General features: G+C 47.9%; 1 non-coding gene and 7 pseudogenes across 1 annotated transcript; all 8 read left to right on the plus strand.

Moving 5' to 3' along the window:
• The first annotated feature begins 419 nt into the window (after positions 1–419).
• Positions 420–528, plus strand: LOC141268269 (5S ribosomal RNA; annotated as a pseudogene).
• A 621-nt stretch (positions 529–1,149) lies between these two features.
• Positions 1,150–1,269, plus strand: LOC141269995 (5S ribosomal RNA; annotated as a pseudogene).
• A 920-nt stretch (positions 1,270–2,189) lies between these two features.
• LOC141268283 (5S ribosomal RNA) lies at positions 2,190–2,308 on the plus strand (annotated as a pseudogene).
• A 622-nt stretch (positions 2,309–2,930) lies between these two features.
• LOC141267953 (5S ribosomal RNA) lies at positions 2,931–3,050 on the plus strand (annotated as a pseudogene).
• A 933-nt stretch (positions 3,051–3,983) lies between these two features.
• Positions 3,984–4,102, plus strand: LOC141266503 (5S ribosomal RNA). The gene has a single exon (XR_012320539.1). It is a non-coding gene; the product is annotated as a 5S ribosomal RNA (ribosomal RNA).
• Positions 4,103–5,784: 1,682 nt separating this feature from the next.
• Positions 5,785–5,903, plus strand: LOC141267871 (5S ribosomal RNA; annotated as a pseudogene).
• Positions 5,904–6,824: 921 nt separating this feature from the next.
• Positions 6,825–6,943, plus strand: LOC141269980 (5S ribosomal RNA; annotated as a pseudogene).
• Positions 6,944–7,563: 620 nt separating this feature from the next.
• On the plus strand, positions 7,564–7,683 carry LOC141267960 (5S ribosomal RNA; annotated as a pseudogene).
• The last annotated feature ends 3,980 nt before the right edge of the window (positions 7,684–11,663 follow it).

Consider the following 11,663-nt stretch of genomic DNA (forward strand, 5'->3'; position numbering starts at 1 on the left):
ACGTGCGAGCACGTGTGCATGCTGGCTTGTGTGTGAGAGTGCGCTTCATAAGTGTGGCGCGCTGCAGACAGTCAAAGGGATTGTTCCCTTTCATTAAAAGTTAATCCCCGGCTGAAAGGCTATTAGAAAGCAATTAACCGCGCTCTACTCACCCTACCCGGGTCTATCGGTGAGTCTCGCCTCTGCTCCCGGCCTGTGGCATTGGCCGCGAAGCTGACGTTCCGTCGACAGCGCTGCAGCCGATCAGTGAGCTCAGCGGCTCTGAGTGGGGCCTTCTGTCTACAAGACTTTTAAGGAAGCCAGCAAAACAATTGAAGAGAAGGGAAAGCACAAAAGGACCTGGTCTTGCTGAGCACTGGAAAGGACAGCCGGCAGCCAGACGTCAAAGTAGAAAAGCAGCAAGTGAGAGGCTTGTCTCTGCCTACGGCCACACCACCCTGAACACGCCTGATCTCGGAAGCTAAGCAGGGTGGGGCCTGGTTAGTACTTGGATAGGAGACCGCCTGGGAATACCAGGTGCTGTAGGCTTTTGCTTTTTCCTTCCTTCCACCAGCAGGGGGCACTCTCTTCTATGCCTTTTTTCCATTCCCTTTCACAAGTGTACACATTCATTCTCTTTTCTTTTTTTCATTTGCTTTCTCTCTTGCGCTATTTCATCTCTGCAAAATACCAGCATCCTTCTGATCACCGTGGGCCTCCAGCATTGTTGCTTTTTTACTTTTAATACTAGGCTCCTTTTCACCAGGACCAGCGTCTCCCGCGTGGCTGGAGGCAACCACCGGTAACCCCAAGCAGAAGACCTTTGCAGGCAACACGACCCTCCCCCCTGAAGAGCAGCTCAAAGTCACTGGCAACCATCTCACATTCTTCCTTCATTCACCCCTGGACGTCTCGCTCCGCCCCCAAGTTACGGGTCCAGCTTGCTCATTCTGTCACATTACCGCGATGAAGGGTTTAGCCTGCAGGAGACCCTGCGCCGAGACATTTTTGAAGACACCTGATGCGGCTGGTGAATCACTGCTAAACAAACCACACCTGTAGGGATGGCACAGCCTTTGCATGGACCCTTCGGAGCCCGCCCCGTCACGGCCAGATTGCTCGCCACCAAGCGATCCTGAGAAAAGCTGGCCGGGCGATGGATCGAGCAGCGTCTACTGGTCATACCACCTTGGATACGCCCGATCTTGTCTGATCTCGGAAGCAATGCAGAGCTGGGCTCGGACAGTACTTGTATGGGAGACCTCCTGGGAACACCGGGTGCTGCAGACCATTTTGATGAAGTTTTGCCCTACTGCCCAGCTCGGCTAGCATGGAACGGCGCCTTGCCGGACACCGACCTTAAGTAACTTAGATGATGGAAGCCCCAAGGCCTCTGAGCCAGTTGGCAGCTAAGTACGCTACCACGCAGGCCTGACCCCGAGCTCCTTGCCACGGCTAGAAGTGTTTATTGTCTCCACAGCTCGCCGTGTGGAAATGATGGCGTTAAAAGCACCCGGGGCCGTGAAGGGGCCAGGCTTTCAGCAGGTGCCCAGGGAAGGTTTTGGATGCCGGCCGCCTAGCGAGGGCCAGCAGAAGTAACATGTTTCTCTGCAAAGAAGCTTGTGTAACCAAGCCAGACAGCTAACAAAGAGCTAACCTCAGTGCAAGGAAGGTGCGGAAGGAATTGGGGAGGGGGGGTGATTCCTGCTAGGGCCCTGAAATCATAAAACAGGCAGGAGAGTCTGACGCATGGTGACGGAGAGGTTGTAGGGGCAGATAGGGGGTGTTGTCACGTGCGAGCACGTGTGCATGCTGGTTTGTGTGTGAGAGTGCGCTTCCTAGGTGTGGCGCGCTGCAGACAGTCAAAGGGATAGTTCCCTTTCATTAAAAGTTAATCCCCGGCTGCAGGCTATTAGAAAGCAACTAACAACGCTCTACTCACCCTACCCGGATCTACCGGTGAGTCTCGCCTCTGCTACCGGCCTGTGGCATTGGCCGTGAAGCTGACGTTCCGTCGACAGTGCTGCAGCCGATCAGTGAACTCAGCGGCTCTGAGTGGGGCGTTGAGTCTACAAGACCTTTTAAGGAAGCCAGCAAAAAAATTGAAGAGAAGGGAAAGCACAAAAGGACCTGGTCTTGCTGAGCACTGGAAAGGGCAGCCGGCAGCCAGACTTCAAAGTAGAAAAGCAGCAAGTGAGAGGCTTGTCTCTGTCTACGGCCACACCACCCTGAACACGCCCGATCTCGTCTGATCTTGGAAGCTAAGCAGTGTCTGGCCTGGTTAGTACTTGGATGGGAGACCCCCTGGGACTAACAGGTGCTGTAGGCTTTTGGTTTTTCTTTCCTTCCACCAGCAGGGGGCACTCTCTTCTGTGCCTTTTTTCTATTCCCTTTCACAAGTGCAACACATTCATTCTCTTTTCTTTTTTTCATTTGTTTTCTCTCTTGCGCTATTTCATCTCTGCAAAATACCAGCATCCTTCTGATCACCGTGGGTCTCCAGCATTGTTGCTTCTTTACTTTTAATACTAGGCTCCTTTTCACCAGGACCAGCGTCTCCCGCGTGGCTGGAGGCAACCACCGGTAACCCCAAGCAGAAGACCTTTGCAGGCAACACGACCCTCCACCCTGAAGAGCAGCTCAAAGTCACTGGCAACCAGCTCACCCTCTTCCTTCATTTACCCCTGGACGTCTCGCTCCGCCCCCAAGTTACGGGTCCAGCTTGCTCTTTCTGTCACATTACCGCGATGAAGGGTTTAGCCTGCAGGAGACCCTGCGCCGAGACATTTTTGAAGACACCTGATGCGGCGGGTGAATCACTGCTAAACAAACCACACCTGTAGGGACGGCACAGCCTTTGCATGGACCCTTCGGAGCCCGCCCCGTCACGGCCAGATTGCTCGCCACCAAGCGATCCTGAGAAAGGCTGGCCGGGCGAAGGATCGATCAGCGTCTACTGGCCATACCACATTGGATACGCCCGATCTCGTCTGATCTCGGAAGCAAAGCAGGGCTGGGCTCAGACAGTACTTGGATGGGAGACCTCCTGGGAACACCGGGTGCTGTAGACCATTTTGTTGACGTTTTGCCCTACTGCCCAGCTCGGCTAGCATGGAACGGCGCCTTGCCGGACACCGACCTTAAGTAACTTAGATGATGGAAGCCCCAAGGCCTCTGAGCCAGTTGGCAGCTAAGTACGCTACCCCGCCGCCTTCACGCAGGCCTGACACCGAGCTCCTTGCCACGGTTAGGAGTGCTTATTGACTCCGCAGCTCGCAGTGTGGAAATGATGGCGTTAAAAGCACCTGGGGCCGTGAAGGGGCCAGGCTTTCAGCAGGTGTCCAGGGAAGGTTTTGGATGCCGGCCGCCTAGCGAGGGCCAGCAGAAGTAACATGTTTCTCTGCAAAGAAGCTTGTGTAACCAAGCCAGACGGCTGACAAAGAGCTAACCTCAGTGCAAGGAAGGTGCGGAAGGAATTGGGGAGTGGGGGGGGTGATTCCTGCTAGGGCCGTGAAATTATAAAACAGGCAGCAGAGTCTGACGCATGGTGACGGAGAGGTTGTAGGGGCAGATAGGGGGTGTTGTCACGTGCGAGCACGTGTGCATGCTGGCTTGTGTGTGAGAGTGCGCTTCCTAGGTGTGGCGCGCTGCAGACAGTCAAAGGGATTGTTCCCTTTCATTAAAAGTTAATCCCCGGCTGCAGGCTATAGAAAGCAACTAACCGCGCTCTGCTCACCCTACCCGGGTCTACCGGTGAGTCTCGCCTCTGCTCCCGGCCTGTGGTATTGGCCGTGAAGCTGACGTTCCGTCGACAGCGCTGCAGCCGATCAGTGAACTCAGCGGCTCTGAGTGGGGCGTTGTGTCTACAAGACCTTTTAAGGAAGCCAGCAAAAAAATTGAAGAGAAGGGAAAGCACAAAAGGACCTGGTCTTGCTGAGCACTGGAAAGGGCAGCCGGCAGCCAGACGTCAAAGTAGAAAAGCAGCAAGTGAGAGGCTTGTCTCTGCCTACGGCCACACCACCCTGAACACGCCTGATCTCGTCTGATCTCAGAAACTAAGCAGAGTTGGGCCTGGTTAGTACTTGGATGGGAGACCACCTGGGAATACCAGGTGCTGTATGCTTTTTCTTTTTCCTTCCTTCCACCAGCAGGGGGCACTCTCTTCTGTGCCTTTTTTCCATTCCCTTTCACAAGTGCACACATTCATTATTTTTTCTTTTTTTCATTTGCTTTCTCTCTTGCGCTATTTCATCTCTGCAAAATACCAGCATCCTTCTGATCACCGTGGGCCTCCAGCATTGTTGCTTATTTACTTTTAATACTAGGCTCCTTTTCACCAGGACCAGCGTCTCCCGGGTGGCTGGAGGCAACAACCGGTAACCCCAAGCAGAAGACCTTTGCAGGCAACACGACCCTCCCCCCTGAAGAGCAGCTCAAAGTCACTGGCAACCATCTCACCCTCTTCCTTCATTCACCCCTGGACGTCTCGCTCCGCCCCCAAGTTACGGGTCCAGCTTGCTCTTTCTGTCACATTACCGCGATTAATGGTTTAGCCTGCAGGAGACCCTGCGCCGAGACATTTTTGAAGACACCTGATGAGGCAGGTGAATCACTGCTAAACAAACCCCACCTGTAGGGACGGCACAGCCTTTGCATGGACCCTTCGGAGCCCACCCCGTCACGGCCAGATTGCTCGCCACCAAGCGATCCTGAGAAAGGCTGGCCGGGCGATGGATCGAGCAGCGTCTACTGGCCATACCACCTTGGATGCGCCTGATCTCGCCTCATTTGGAAGCAAAGCAGGGCTGGGCTCGTACAGTACTTGGATGGGATACCTCCTGGGCACACCAGGTGCTGTAGACCATTTTGATGACGTTTTGCCCTACTGCCCAGCTCGGCTAGCATGGAACGGCGCCTTGCCGGACACCGACCTTAAGTAACTTAGATGATGGAAGCCCCAAGGCCTCTGAGCCAGTTGGCAGCTAAGTACGCTACCCCGCCGCCGTTCTCGCAGGCTTGACACCGGGCTCCTTGCCACGGCTAGGAGTGCTTATTGACTCCGCAGCTCGCCGTGTGTAAATGATGGCGTTAAAAGCACCCGGGGCCGTGAAGGGGCCAGGCTTTCAGCAGGTGCCCAGGGAAGGTTTTGGATGCCGGCCGCCTAGCGAGGGCCAGCAGAAGTAACATGTTTCTCTGCAAAGAAGCTTGTGTAACCAAGCCAGACGGCTGACAAAGAGCTAACCTCAGTGCAAGGAAGGCAAGGAAGGTGCGGAAGGAATTGGTGAGGGGGGGGGGATTCCTGCTTGCGCCCTGAAATCATAAAACAGGCAGGAGAGTCTGACGCATGGTGACGGAGAGGTTGTAGGGGCAGATAGGGGGTGTTATCACGTGCGAGCACGTGTGCATGCTGGCTTGTGTGTGAGAGTGCGCTTCCTAGGTGTGGCGCGCTGCAGACAGTCAAAGGGATAGTTCCCTTTCATTAAAAGTTAATCCCCGGCTGCAGGCTATTAGAAAGCAACTAACAACGCTCTACTCACCCTACCCGGGTCTACCGGTAAGTCTCGCCTCTGCTCCCGGCCTGTGGCATTGGCCGTGAAGCTGACGTTCCGTCGACAGCGCTGCAGCCGATCAGTGAGCTCAGTGGCTCTGATTGGGGCATTCTGTCTACAAGACCTTTTAAGGAAGCCAGCAAAAAAATTGAAGAGAAGGGAAAGCACAAAAGGACCTGGTCTTGCTGAACACTGGAAAGGGCATCCGGCAGCCAGACTTCAAAGTAGAAAAGCAGCAAGTGAGAGGCTTGTCTCTGCCTATGGCCACACCACCCTGAACATGCCCGATCTTGTCTGATCTTGGAAGCTAAACAGGGTCAGGCCTGGTTAGTACTTGGATGGGAGACCTCCTGGGAACACCGGGTGCTGTAGACCATTTTGATGACGTTTTGCCCTACTGCCCAGCTCGTCTAGCATGGAACAGCGCATTGCCGGACACCGACCTTAAGTAACTTAGATGATGGAAGCCCCAAGGCCTCTGAGCCAGTTGGCAGCTAAGTACGCTACCCCGCCGCCTTCACGCAGGCCTGACACCGAGCTCCTTGCCACGGCTAGGAGTGCTTATTGACTCCGCAGCTCGCCGTGTGGAAATGATGGCATTAAAAGCACCCGTGGCCGTGAAGGGAGCAGGTGCCCAGGGAAGGTTTTGGATGCCGGCCGCCTAGCGAGGGCCAGCAGAAGTAACATGTTTCTCTGCAAAGAAGCTTGTGTAACCAAGCCAGACGGCTGCCAAAGAGCTAACCTCAGTGCAAGGAAGGTGCGGAAGGAATTGGGGTGGGGGGAGTGATTCCTGCTAGGGCCCTGAAATCATAAAACAGGCAGGAGAGTCTGACGCATGGTGACGTAGAGGTTGTAGGGGCAGATAGGGGGTGTTGTCACGTGCGAGCACGTGTGCATGCTGGCTTGTGTGTGAGAGTGCGCTTCCTAGGTGTGGCGCGCTGCAGACAGTCAAAGGGATTGTTCCCTTTCATTAAAAGTTAATCCCCGGCTGCAGGCTATTAGAAAGCAACTAACCGCGCTCTACTCACCCTACCCGGGTCTACCGGTGAGTCTCGCCTCTGCTCCCGGCCTGTGGCATTGGCCGTGAAGCTGACGTTCCGTCGACAGTGCTGCAGCCGATCAGTGAGCTCAGCGGCTCTGAGTGGGGCCTTCTGTCTACAAGACCTTTTAAGGAAGCCAGCAAAAAAATTGAAGAGAAGGGAAAGCACAAAAAGACCTGGTCTTGCTGAGCACTGGAAAGGGCAGCCGGCAGCCAGACTTCAAAGTAGAAAAGCAGCAAGTGAGAGGCTTGTCTCTGTCTATGGCCATACCACGCTGAACACGCTAGATCTTGTCTGATCTTGGAAACTAAGCAGGGTTGGGCCTGCTTAGAACTTGCATGGGAGACCGCCTGGGAATACCAGGTGCTGTAGACTTTTGCTTTTTCCTTCCTTCTACCAGCAGGTGGCACTCTCTTCTATGCCTTTTTTCCATTCCCTTTCACAAGTGCACACATTCATTCTCTTTTCTTTTTTTCATTTGCTTTCTCTCTTGCGCTATTTCATCTCTGCAAAATACCAGCATCCTTCTGATCACCGTGGGCCTCCAGCATTGTTGCTTATTTACTTTTAATACTATGCTCCTTTTCACCAGGACCAGCATCTCCCGCTTGGCTGGAGGCAACAACCGGTAACCCCAAGCAGAAGACTTTTGCAGCCAACACGACCCTCCCCCTGAAGAGCAGCTCAATGTCACTGGCAACCATCTCACCCTCTTCCTTCATTCACCCCTGGATGTCTCGCTCCGCCCCCAAGTTACGGGTCCAGCTTGCTCTTTCTGTCACATTACCGCGATGAAGGGTTTAGCCTGCAGGAGACCCTGCGCCGAGAAATTTTTGAAGACACCTGATGCGGCGGGTGAATCACTGCTAAACAAACCACACCTGTAGTGACGGCACAGACTTTGCATGGACCCTTCGGAGCCCGCCCCGTCACGGCCAGATTGCTCGCCACCAAGCGATCCTGAGAAAGGCTGGCCGGGCGATGGATCGAGCAGCGTCTACTGGCCATACCACCTTGGATACGCCTGATCTCGTCTGATCTCGGAAGCAAAGCAGGGCTGGGCTCGAACAGTACTTGGATGGGATACCTACTGGGAACACCGGGTGCTGTAGACCATTTTGATGACGTTTTGCCCTACTGCCCAGCTCGGCTAGCATGGAACGGCGCCTTGCCGGACACCGACCTTAAGTAACTTAGATGATGGAAGCCCCAAGGCCTCTGAGCCAGTTGGCAGCTAAGTACGCTACCCCGCCGCCCGTCAAGCAGGCCTGACACCGAGCTCCTTGCCACAGCTAGGAGTGCTTATTGACTCCGCAGCTCACCGTGTGGAAATGATGGCGTTAAAAGCACCCGGGGCCGTGAAGGGGCCAGGCTTTCAGCAGGTGCCCAGGGAAGGTTTTGGATGCCGGCCGTCTAGCGAGGTCCAGCAGAAGTAACATGTTTCTCTGCAAAGAAGCTTGTGTAACCAAGCCAGACGGCTGACAAAGAGCTAACCTCAGTGCAAGGAAGGCAAGGAAGGTGCGGAAGGAATTGGGGAAGGGGGGGGGTGATTCCTGCTAGGGCCCTGAAATCATAAAACAGGCAGGAGAGTCTGACGCATGGTGACGGAGAGGTTGTAGGGGCAGATAGGGGGTGTTGTCATGTGCGAGCACGTGTACATGCTGGCTTGTGTGTGAGAGTGCGCTTCCTAGGTGTGGCGCGCTGCAGACAGTCAAAGGGATTGTTCCCTTTCATTAAAAGTTAATCCCCGGCTGCAGGCTTTTAGAAAGCAACTAACTGCGCTGTACTCACCCTACCCGGGTCTACCGGTGAGTCTCGCCTCTGCTCCCGGCCTGTGGCATTGGCCGTGAAGCTGACGTTCCGTCGACAGCGCTGCAGCCGATCAGTGAGCTCAGCGGCTCTGAGTGGGGCGTTGTGTCTACAAGACCTTTTAAGGAAGCCAGCAAAAAAGCAGCAAGTACAGGGTACGGCCACACCACCCTGAACATACCCAATCTCATCTTATCTCAGAAGCCAAGCATGGCTGGGCCTGGTTAGCACCGGGATGGGAGACCATAAAATAATACTCCTCTACAACTAGACACAATGGCTGAAGCATAGAACTCAGAAAAATGATTAACAATTAACTTTCCAAATGAATTTCCATAATTAACCATTTAACATTTCCCCCTTTTTGAGAATAAAAGGACTTTAACTGAAATTTCTCAAAAGAAGATACATTCATCAATCAATTTTTCTTTCCTTCTTCCTTGGCAATATCATTAAATTTCCATAATAATAATAATAATAGTAATAATAGTATCAATATCGGATTATTGTTATATAATGATGTGAATTCATGTTATGGTAAGTCGTGACTAATATTCATTTAATATGTAGAATTATACTTCCCTATATCTAAATTGAAGCAATCGCGGGTTCAATCGTCATCATCTGATGTCATCGGGTCGTCGTCTCGTCTTCTTATTGGTTCTTTTATAACACAGTCTTTAGATGAAAACTCCTTTGAAATAAATTACAGCATGTAGATATTGTACAGTCCATAATTGTGCTCATTATTGTTCAGTCCATAAACTGTACTCTTTATTAGAAAGAACATGTGTGTCAGTTGATAAGAAAACAAAGTCCATGGATGAAATGTAGCTTTAATATCTGTGCAGTGTCACCTGGACTTACGTTGGATCGTCTTTGGAATCTTCCGTGTGTCCGCACTGGTCTCGTGTCACTTTTGGAACAGATGTGACGTCTTTGGTCAGTAAAGCAAGGGTTAACTTGACACTTTCCTGCTTTATATAGCACCATAACCAGTACTCAGTCCTTTATATACAGGACACATATGCCAGGTATTACCTGTTCACCAGCTTTCATTGAAGCGTTGCAGGTGATAAGAAACCACTGGAACGTGATGAAACTTGAACACAACACAGTACATATAGGATCATCGTCCTCTGCCGTCCTGGTGATCAGTGGTGTGAATTGTATTGTATGTAATGGACACAGTCTATTATAACACTCAGCATTCACACCTGTTACCTTCTGAGACGTCCGGATATCAGTTGCTTCTTCTTGTAACTTTTGAGAATCTCTTTGATTTATAAAAATTAAAAGTCTTTATTAAGATAGAATTCATAATTGCGATGTCTTGATTGAAGTCTTCATTCCCTAATCTGATACCAAATCTGGCAGTTTTTCCTAACCTATAATATCACAGCGTACCATAGCAATCAGTAAAATCCATCTAATTATTATCAATATATTAAAATAAATTATGTTTGGAATAATAAACAATAATAGATAATAATTCATTATCAATCAAGTTCTCCATATGATAGAACATTTTTATGTCATAGGTGTAATTACCTTTTCCAACCCATAGGTGTCAGTGTATTTTGAAAAAACAAGTTTTTATATCTTTATTAAACCAATAATATCAAAGAATGTATACTCCTGAACCGAAATGACTAAATATATGAATGTATGAATGAATGAATGAATGAATAAATGAATGAATGAATTGTTGTGTTTACTCAGAAAATGTAAACATTTTTTTCCTTAGCAATATATATTTAATGAAGCAATACTCTTGTATTAGACATTACTTTATTAAATATTAATGTGTTTTCTCAATTGAGATATTGAACTCAAATAAAATCAAATGAGAATTAAAAAATGAAAAAAAGAAAAATAAGAAGTATAAAGTAAGAATAAAATTTTAAAAATGAAAAATAAAATTAAGAGTAAAAATAAGAATAAAAATAAAAATAAGGCCTTTAAATTTTAATGACAAATGCACAGTAATTATATTCTCCATAAAAATACCCTTATATTTCCATTATCTGGATGATTTCATATTTGTCATAACCTTGTACCACCAAAAAATATTAAATTATGCAACTTTGCATGTAATACCCTTCTTAATTATACCATAGTACCTTATTATTATTTCTTCTTTATTAAAATGTGTGGAAAATAAGTATTGATCAAAAGTGATTATGTAATCAGGATCAAAAACACATTTTCCCCCTTAATACCAAAAATATTATTTTATAAAATTTATGTATATATCAGAACCAAATTAAAAATAATTATTCTTCTAGAAATATTGTGCATAAATTTCATATCGATGAGTAGCATAGATTTGACTAAAGAGAGGTGTGTACCTATTTAGGTAACCATTAAAAATAATATTATAGTTATTCAAGAATATTATCATGTGGAAAATTATTCTAAATATAAATTTGCTTTGTAAACCATTTTGATGTGTGGTTGCCCTTATCCACTATTCGTTAAATCAAGAAATAATACTTATTAAAGAAATATAGAAATATATATATGTAGATAATACCTAATTATGTATTATAATTTCCTCAGAATTAAATATCTTTTTGTACCTTCACATAAAGAAACATTTTTATTTTTTCAAACATACAAACATACGAGGCCTCTGTCACATCAATCACACTTAGCAGCTGCTGATTTACTCATCTGTCACCTTCACTCTGACATTCACAGATCTGTTCAACTCAAACATTCCACATATGAAGTTTTAGATATATATATATATATTTAACCCAAAATTGTTGTATCCCATTTTATTAATGCGCATTGCCATATCAATTGAATATCTTTATATTTCTTTGAATATTCCCCAAGTACATATTATATAATATGAGAGTAAGTCACTGAAATTTCAGACACTTGAAAAAACTCTTGTCTTAGATTCTTTTTTCACTGGCTGCCCGGTCTTAAGTTACATCAGTTGAAAATAGAATGAATGGGATCCTATACTATTAGCTCAATGTTCAAAGGCCGCAGCTGTCACACGTCATGCTGTAAAGCTACTTTAATTTGCACGAACACTTCATGCACAGAAAATATTAGCAACACAAAAGAATTAATAAGTATTACATATATATTATAGTTCAACTAGATATATTGTTATTATTTTAAAATGTTATACACATAAAATCATGCAATTTTTTCACTTCCTGTGTGAATAAAGAAATAAATCCATTTTAGAGTTCTTTGATCAAATCCTGCTTTGGAATGAAAACTCTAAGGAAATATAAGAAAATAAAATTTAATATCAAATTCA

This window comes from Phyllobates terribilis, unplaced genomic scaffold (assembly GCF_046119375.1).
Source record: "Phyllobates terribilis strain yellow unplaced genomic scaffold, ASM4611937v1 Scaffold_4__5_contigs__length_816908805, whole genome shotgun sequence".
NCBI lineage: Eukaryota > Metazoa > Chordata > Amphibia > Anura > Dendrobatidae > Phyllobates > Phyllobates terribilis.